This window comes from Podarcis vaucheri (genome assembly GCF_965113315.1).
Source record: "Podarcis vaucheri genome assembly, chromosome: 10".
NCBI classification, from domain to species: Eukaryota; Metazoa; Chordata; class Lepidosauria; order Squamata; family Lacertidae; genus Podarcis; species Podarcis vaucheri.
In genome coordinates, this window is record NC_138748.1 from 66,663,716 (window position 1) to 66,671,791 (window position 8,076).

The 8,076-nt window shown below is 46.0% G+C and overlaps 1 protein-coding gene across 1 annotated transcript in view; it reads right to left on the reverse strand.

Moving 5' to 3' along the window:
* Positions 1-7,763, reverse strand: part of LOC309541425 (endonuclease domain-containing 1 protein-like) — a 157,928-nt gene extending 150,165 nt beyond the window's left edge. Inside the window, exon 1 of the mRNA XM_082239279.1 lies at positions 7,754-7,763. The gene's annotated coding sequence lies outside the window, so the exon portion shown is untranslated. The remainder of the gene's footprint in view (positions 1-7,753) is intronic.
* Positions 7,764-8,076: the final 313 nt, after the last annotated feature.

The window sequence follows — 8,076 nt, forward strand, 5'->3', positions numbered from 1 at the left end:
TTTGAAGCAGACCTATATTATTTAACTCTCATGCCTTTGAGAAATATTAGCAATCACATTTGGAAATGTAACAAAAAATAAAAGGGTTTTGTAAGAGTATGGGCAACAGCAAAGTGCCACGTTATCGAGACTTGGGGAAACGATGTCAAAATTACAAACTGTTAAGGGTTACAGTAATGCATTGCATTATGCAAAAATATTAATTTGATGATAAGTGTTTACTATGGTCCCATGTGATGTAAGCCTAAATTCCTAAGCTGCTGTTTGTTTATTGGATTCTATGAGTTGTCTCATACTGTAAGACTTTTTCTGTTGATCACAGCGACAACAACAACAACCTGTTTCAGTACTAGGTTAATACCTCTCTTGTTTATCCAAATTTCTCCATCTCCACAATGTGTTTTAAGTTCCCACAATGAGGCTATTTAGCTAATTAGACTTTTGCGCTGAGCAGGCAGCTGGAAGGTTCAGTGACGCTTCTGAAACAAAATGTCTCCCTTCCACTTAAAGGGTAAAGAGTAAAGGGACCCCTGACCATCAGGTCCAGTCGTGAGCGACTCTGGGGTTGCGGCACTCATCTCGCTTTATTGGCCAAGGGAGCCGGTGTACAGCTTCCGGGTCATGTGGCCAGCATGACTAAGCCGCTTCTGGCAAACCAGAGCGGCGCACGTAAAAGCCGTTTACCTTCCCGCCGGAGTGGTACCTATTTATCTACTTGCACTGGTGTGCTTTCGAACTGCTAGGTTGGCAGGAGCTGGGAGCGAGCAACGGGAGATCACCCTGTCGCGGGGATTCGAACCGCTGACCTTCTGATCGGCAAGTCCTAGTTTAACCCACAGCGCCACCCGCGTCCCATTCCAATTAATGTATTGACCCCTTCCACTTAACGTATTGTTATTTCTGAACCCTACTTTTTCCAAGCACCCAGCACACTCTCTCGCACCCACTAAGACATTCCCATTCCCAAATTCTGTGCTGGGGAACTCAGAGATGCAAGAGGAGTAAAAAAATGTGACTTGAAAAACTAAGCTGGCTTGTCATAATTCACCCACAGCAGTATGATCATTGGAAAAGCTAGGCCTGGTGCAACACTGATTCCCTCCCTAGCCTCTTGCCAGTATATGGGGAGTGTCACTTGGATTTCCAGTGCAACTGAAAGGCATGAGAGAATCTCGGCAGCATCTCACCTGCCCAGAAAGCACTGCCTCGTCCCTGAGCCTTGACTGATTAGTAAGGAGAAGACAACTTTCCCCTAGTCACAAGGATGAGGAGAGAGGGTTGAGGAAAATCTGCGTGCATCTTTCTGAGCGTAGGCATGCCTCAAATTTTCCTCCATATTTTAAAAAAATGCCCCAAGTATCAAAAGCTTGGGAAACACAGCGGACAGAAATCTTGCTTGCCGAAATCCCTGTGCTGCGGAAAGCGTATGGGGCGAGGGTCGGCTGATCTGTGCGGGAGATCAGTCGCGCTGTTGCTGTTCCTACAGTGGTGCTGAAGTTGACTCTGCTCTGCTGAAATAATGTGTTGAAAGGGGAGAGGTGGTCCACTTCCTAAACTGCTTGGTGGAGTCAGAATCTCTCTCTCTCTCCCTCCAGATCTTCAGCTGCTGGGCCGTAAGCAAAGAGGCTGCCATTGTGCAGGCCTCAAAAGCTGCAAGGAAGGCCATTGCAGAGATCTCGGATCGCGCTCTCAACTCTACCACGCCAATGTTCTGCTTGCATTGACTTGACCCCATATCTGCTGAGCAAACAAAGAGGCCAAGTGGAACTAGGTCGGGAAATTTCGTGTTGATTCAGCCCATAACCCTAATTGCATCGAGTCACATAACAACACATAAACACATACACACAATTAAACCTCATGAAGAGAACCATGCTGAACCCTATCAGCAAGATTCCTCGTTCTGCGCCCCTGTGGCAGCAAATAACGTCATTATTTTTCAATTTAAAATGTGTATACATTATGGCAGATGTATTGGCGGTTGGCACTGAGGAAGACTAAGTATGTTATTAGTGGGAGAAATGAGACTATCACATTACATGACTTTTTCATATTTTTGGCAGGCATGGCTGTAGAAAAACTACATCGTGTGACAGTTATTAAGATATTCGGTCTTCTTCAACACGAGTCAGTGCTGGACTTTGGACAGTTAGAGGGAAGAACCATTTTTGTCCCATCTCCTTACAGCAAAAGAGTGACCCCAAGTTTGCAGCCCTTTACCCATTTACCTGGGAGTAAGCCTCACTGAGTTCAATTGCGCTTGTTTCAGAGTAGGCATATATAGGATTGGACTGTAGGTGCTACATTTAATCCCTGAATCTTTTCCACAAAAGCATTTAGGATCAGCATTCCCCAACGTGGTGCCCCTCATGGGTTTTGGACTCAGATTCTCATTAGCTCCAGGCAGCATAGCAAATGCTCAGATATTAAGTTGAACAACATCTGGAACATACTAGATTTGGGAAGCGTGTGAGAGCCAGAGATATGTATGGTTTTACCTGATGCAATGTGGACTAACAGATAGTTGCCTCTCCTGCAATCCACTTCTCCTTAAACCGGGACAGGGAATGCATTTTTCCCTGTGATGATTTCTGCTGTGGTGTATGCACCACCTATAAAAAAAAAGTATAATTTTCACCCCACCCATTTCAGGAGAATTGTTTTCAATAATTTGCACCAAACTAGCAGCACAAAATCATATGCATGCCTCAGCAGAAATAAGTCCCACTAAGTTCAATGAGACTAATTCCCAGATAAGTGTGTAATGGTTTGCCACCCCAAACAATTTGGAGAAGGTTCCAGCCTAAGCATTACTGACATCCTGGGCCCAGATGAAGAAGACCGATTTCTCCTGCAGTCAGGTAGTAAACAGAGAGTTTGCTTTTTACTAGAGTCTGTATCTGCACTTGGTGGGAAACTGTATTCTGTTCATCCAGTTGGAACTTCCAGTGGTTTTCATTGTGGTTGGCAGAACATGAGGTGTTGGGTATGCAGCTAGGTGGCCTAGCAGGTGTTCATAGAACCAACTAGTGTGTGGTTCTGTTTTGTCCTCGAAGGGCAATCCTAGAGCATGCAAGTGCTGCGCCCGGGAGTAACCCGTGAAATGAGGTCCAAGACCGGTCCAGAATCCAAAGGTTCTGCTGGGAATCAGTCCGACAGGGCCAAGGCAGGAAACCAGGCAAGGACAGGTACAGGATCTCAGGCAGGATCTAGAATACAGCAATGTTGCTCCTGCAACCTGGGGCGGGGTCCGACAGCCTTTTATCTTTGTGGGGTAACAGCCGGTCCTGATCCCCCGGCGACTCACCTCCCTGTTTCACCCGAAGGCAAGCACTCCTCCTGTGAGTACTCAGGTCTCTCCTTCTCTCAGACCTGAGTCTCTGCAGCTCAGGAGACGTTGGTGGGTTACTAGACCCAGGGGCCACCTCAGCCTCCCCTGACCAAACCGGTAGTGGAGCAGCTGTAAGTGATGGCCCAGCTGGAGGCAATGAGGTGATCCCCACATCTGGAGCCAGGGCAGGATCAGGCCCCTGACTCGGCCCAGCTGGTGTTTGTTGCAGGTGAACCTGTGCAGACTGGGACTCTTCAGGATCGGGCCCCAGACTTGGTTCAGATGATGCCCGAGGCAAAGGATCTGGTGCAGACTGAGTCTCCTCTGGTTCCGAGTCCGAGCCCAAGTCCCAGGCCATCACAGTGCGGACGGCTGGCAGTTCTGCAGAGCATCTATGTTCCCCCTAGCAAAGTTCTTCAAGGCTCCATCTTGTCCCCAGGTAGTGGAGGAACAACCGAGATGGTTAAACTAGAACCACAGAATTGTATTGGAAGGGACCCCGAGGGTCGGTCATCTAGTCCAACCCCCCTACAATGCAGAAATCTCAGCTCAAGCATCCATAGCAGATGGTCAAGCATCCATGGCAGATGACAGTTTCATTTTCCTAGCCTAGGACCCTCGTACCTACAGGACAGCCTCTCCTGGTATGCCCCACGGAGGACCTTAAGGTCTGCAGATAATAACACCCTGAAGATCCCAGGCCCCAGGGAGATTAGACTGGCCTCGACCAGAGTCAGGGCCTTTTTGGCCGTGGCCCCAGCCTGGTGGAACGCTCTCTCACAAGAGACCAGGGCCCTGCAGGATTTGACATCTTTCCACAGGGTCTGCAAGACGGAGCTGTTCCGCCAGGCCTTTGGTCAGGGTTCAGTCTGATTCTTTTCTTTCTGTATAAGAACCAGAATTAAAGAGGCCTCCTAGCAAGTTCACAGGTCCTTTATAAGACCAGTGGTAACAGCTGGCCCTAGAGAATATTAACCACTCTCAATTTTACCCATGCACTGCCATCTGTCCAGATTTTAATTTGCTCTGAACTAATTTTAAGATGTATTTTAATTAATTGATTGCCTGTTCTTATGTTCTTACGTTCTTTGTATACTGTGTTAGTTTTATGATGTTAGCTGCCCTGAGCCCGGCTCCAGCCAGGGAGGACCGGGTACAAATAAAAAATTATAATAATATTATTATTATTGAATTCACCGTGTTATGTAATGTAAACATGCTGATATGTTTGGAAAGGCCCACTGGGTCTTGAAACTCGAGGCGCTGCAGTAAGGGAGAATTTCCTATCGTTCTGTGATAGCTGCCTGTTCAGCTTTTCCTTGACGACAAGGGAAAGGGAAGCTGCAAAGTTGCTTATTCATCTTCTCTCTCTGTTCTTTTAAATGGGAGGCTTTTAAAACACCCTTAAGCAAGGTCACGAAAGCAAATTAAGCCTTGGAGAAGCACAGCCAGGCCAAAGCTGCTTCCCACATCCCCATTCTCAATAATTTTGCTGCGTCATATCCAGTGGTCAGAGGAGAGAATTACCTGATCACAAGATCAGTGCAGGATTAGAGCGTGGCGGAAGAAATGCCAGCCAGAGAGAAGACAGCCGGCAGCCCAGATGAACTTCGAGGTGCTCCAGGGGTGCTTCTGCTGCCGAGAGGACTTCAATAGAGGAGAGAGAGAGAGGAGAGACAACGCTGTGATTTCTAGGACTCCCTGAGTTTTCCCTAGGATGGTGGGAGATTGGCAGGGAGCAAGGCAACAGCAGCCGCAGCAGCAGCAGCAAATGATTCATAGCCAGGGCTTCGCCGGCTGATCTGCACAGCTTTATCTTATCCTCTCAAGCCAAAGCATTTCAGGTTTCAGCCAAGAAGGGAAAGAGGAAAACAAAACAATGCGTCCCTTTAAAAGAAAAAGAAAAAACAGAATCTCGTTTTGGATATTTTTTTCCCCCCTTTTGCTCGCAGTGTTTTGGAGGCTCTTGGACGGATTGTTGTTGTTGCTGCTGCTGCTGTTGCTGCCATCCCCTCCGCAGCCAAAAATAAAATAAATAAATAAGAGGGCTTGTTATAAAACCATTTCAGCCCTGCCTTCTGAGCCTATTTAGTTGCGTTCCTCTTTCCTCAGTGGCGGTGCGAAAAAAAAGAAAGAAAACAAATTACCTGGAAAAGTGTTGAGTCAGAAGCCAGAGGAAAAAAGAGAAATCTGGAAAATTGTGCCACGAGGCCCTCAAAAGTCATGGATTCAACACAGTACAGTCCTGGCCCAAGATATTTTGAAGCCTGAGGTGCTGGGAAATCCAAGTGGCGGCCCCTTCCGCTGGTTAACAAGGGGCCCAGTGTCCACAGCGAACTTATCTTGTCCTTCATTTAAGTGAATGGGAGTTGCCCTTGTGTGTCTTTAACACAGTGAGATCATAGAATCATAGAGTTGGAAGAGACCACAAGGGCCATCGAGTCCAACCCCCTGCCAAGCAGGAAACACCATCAGAGCACTCCTGACATATGGTTGTCAAGCCTCTGCTTAAAGACCTCCAAAGTAGGAGACTCCACCACACTCCTTGGCAGCAAATTCCACTGTCAAACAGCTCTTACTGTCAGGAAGTTCTTCCTAATGTTTAGGTGGAATCTTCTTTCTTGTAGTTTGGATCCATTGTTCCGTGTCCGCTTCTCCGGAGCAGCAGAAAACAACCTTTCTCCCTCCTCTATGTGACATCCTTTTATATATTTGAACATGGCTATCATATCACCCCTTAACCTCCTCTTCTCCAGGCTAAACATGCCCAGCTCCCTTAGCCGTTCCTCATAAGGCATCGTTTCCAGGCCTTTGACCATTTTGGTTGCCCTCCTCTGGACACGTTCCAGTTTGTCAGTGTCCTTCTTGAATTGTGGTGCCCAGAACTGGACACAGTACTCCAGGTGTGGTCTGACCAGAGCAGAATACAGTGGCACTATTACTTCCCTTGATCTAGATGCTATACTCCTATTGATGCAGCCCAGAATTGCATTGGCTTTTTTAGCTGCCGCGTCACACTGTTGGCCCATGTCAAGTTTGTGGTCAACCAAGACTCCTAGATCCTTTTCACATGTACTGCTCTCAAGCCAGGTGTCACCCATCTTGTATTTGTGCCTCTCATTTTTTTTGCCCAAGATATAGGGAGCCTCTGGCCTTCCCTATGTTAATGGGACTCCAACACCCATCATCCACAACCAACATGGCTGATGGTCACGGGAGTTGAAGCCCCAACAACTGCTGGAGAGCCATATGTCCTGGAGCCCTGCCTTAAGCTGTTTTTCTAGGAGAAGGCGAGAGGTGTGTACAAGGAGGTTTCAGCTACAGAAAATACTCCTGTAGAGTATGGCGTTAAGCTCATCTTCGGTTTTCCTTTAATGTCAGAGACGTCCCCTTCCCAGAGCATTTTTCTCCTGGCACCCTCTGCCTTCCACCGGTGTCGTTTGAGGAAACCAAAATCTGTCAGCCTGGGAAGTTTGCATCACGGTTTTCCCCCCTGATGCCTGAAAGTGGTCTTCGCCGAGTTAATAAACCTGCAGCTCTGCTGTGCTGCTTAATAAATACTTGCACAACCGCAGAGTTCTGATCGCGGCAAAATGGAAGAGTCATGAAATCCCCTCTATACAAGATTGGATCCAAAAGCTGACAGAATATGCCGAATTAGACGGTCTATCAGAAAAAATAAAGAATAAATCAAAACAGGAATTTGTTTCAAAATGGGAGGTTTTCAAAGAATATCTGAAAAATAAATATAAGTAGTTTAAATTCTGTTGCAGCATTCGAGGAACTTCAGTAATAGTTGCAAGGTAGATATAAGAAATTAGATATATTAAGAAAAAGTTTAATTATGATAAAAGTGTGAATTGGCAATAAGTAATATGAAATACCTTTACCTTTACCTTTTAATATGAAATATGGAGTAGACGGGAGGTTGGGTCTTTAGTGTTAAGACCAATATATGTTTTATTGTTTGCTAAGAAAATTATGTGTCTATGGTTATTCCCGTGTGTAATTTGGTATTTGTGTTTTTTTCTTGTTTCTTGCTGTATCAATAAAAATCTTTAAAAAAGAAGAAATATAAAATAAAATAAATAAATACTTGCACAACCAGATGCGCCTCCTCTATATTAAAAGAAGTTATTTGCACTTAGAAAAATAGCATTTCAGGGAGGAGGTGAGGATGAAACGCTGCTTTTATGCTCTCTGTCTCACCCTCCTAGTAGGGATATTCGATCCCTTTCTGACAGCTGAACTCATCTGTATGTTTTGGCAAGAACTTCCGATCATGAAAGGGGACACCAGTGTATCACACGCTCTGCCTGGTAGAGTCATGCAAGCTACTTTGGGGCTTGTTTACATTATCAGTTATGCTGCAATAACTGAGTTATGTCCACTTTTGATGGTGTTTACAAGACCAAAGGTTACTCAGAGACTGAAAACGGTTGAGAGCATGTGTGTGTGTGAGAGAGAGAGAATGAGAGCAAGATAATATGAATGACTGCAGAGCCATTGCACAGAAAAGCAAACAGTGCCTTGGCTTTCATTGACAACCGTGTTAAGACAGGTGTAACATCTCTCTAGATCTGTTAAGGCTAGTTTCACCTGATCTACTCCAAATGGAACTTCTTCCGGGCACAAACTCAGAAACAAACAAACAGAAAACCTGCTCTGTAGCTTTTGGGTGTGTTTCAGATTTGATCTGGAGAAATCCTGGCTGAGGACCATGGGGACTGGCTAGCATCTGGGAC